Source organism: Sapajus apella, unplaced genomic scaffold (genome assembly GCF_009761245.1).
Source record: "Sapajus apella isolate SASKATOON/1434 unplaced genomic scaffold, GSC_monkey_1.0 scaffold7937, whole genome shotgun sequence".
NCBI classification, from domain to species: Eukaryota; Metazoa; Chordata; class Mammalia; order Primates; family Cebidae; genus Sapajus; species Sapajus apella.
In genome coordinates, this window is record NW_022444858.1 from 1 (window position 1) to 1,283 (window position 1,283).

Sequence of the window (1,283 nt, forward strand, 5' to 3'; positions counted from 1 at the left end):
TTTGTTTTTGAGACAGGGTCTCACTTGGTCACCCAGGCTGGAGTGCAGTGGTGCAAACACGGCCCGCTGCAGCCTTGATCTCCCGGGCCAAGGTATTTTCTTGTCTGGGCCCCACAAGGAGCTGGGACTACAGGCGGAGCCACAAGCCGGGCTAAATTTTGTCTTTTTTGTAGAGACAGGATTTCGCCATGGTGCCCAGGCTGGTCGCGAAGGGGAAGGAAGTTCTTTCTAAAAAAGAACATTTATTCCGATTGATTTGATTTCTCGGAGTCCCGCAGGGAGGGCAAGGGGCGGGGCCTCTGGCGGCCTTGATTGCCTCTCTGCGGAGCTGAGGGTTCAGCTGGGCTGTTTTTGGGTGGGTGCCTGGGTCAGGAGGCCGGGAGCAGGGCAAGGGGTGGGTACCACAGGGAACTGCGCGGGGGAGAGCAGGGAAGTCGGCAGAGGCCTGGGCCGGGGGTGGAAAGAAGCCAGGAGCTTTGTGCAGCGGTGAGGACTGCACGAGGGAGAGATGAGAAGTGCTCTTTTACTGCAGCAGTGGGGAAGGGAGGAAAAATGGAGAGACACCAAGAAAAAATGAAATCTACGGGGACCTTCAGGTCTGCAAAGCGGAGGCAGCCCTACATTCAGTTGAAAGAAGGAGGCCAGCTGCTTCCGCGTCTTTGGCTCCGTTCTTCTTTCCCTTTCGCCTCTAACCTCTGCCTAGACTGTGCCCTTTACCTGCGACGAGAGACTTCACAACGTTTCCGTGGCTTCGGGACTCTGTGCGGTGGGCAGACTAGAAGGAACCCCTACTCTGCACACCGAGGTCATCTTGAAAGCCTGGACTTTTGCAAGTGCAACACCCAAAAGGTGAGGCGCTCCCTCTCAGTCGGCCTTATTGGAATCTTTTACTGTTGACATAATGCGGCTGTACCCGTTTTTCTGGCTCAGATATTTCAAACATCCATGGGGCCTTTTCAGACCAAATCAGAAATGAACAAGAGGAGATGAGAGTTTGCACTCCAACTGGGTATTTTAAGTAAAACTAAAGAATTCAATAAAATCTAAACTTAATGATATTCCCCAACACCCAATTTTTAATTTCGTTTTTATTTATTTGTTGTTGCTATCAGTAAACGAGTGAAGTTTAATCCACATAGACCAAAGTGCACCAATCCTAAGTGCACAGCACAATGTATGTTGACATAAGAATCCATCACCCGATCAAGTTACGGGAGTTGTCGCCAGCCCAGCACGTCCTTAGAGCCCCTTTCCAGTCCATCCTCACCCATCCCACTTAGGCA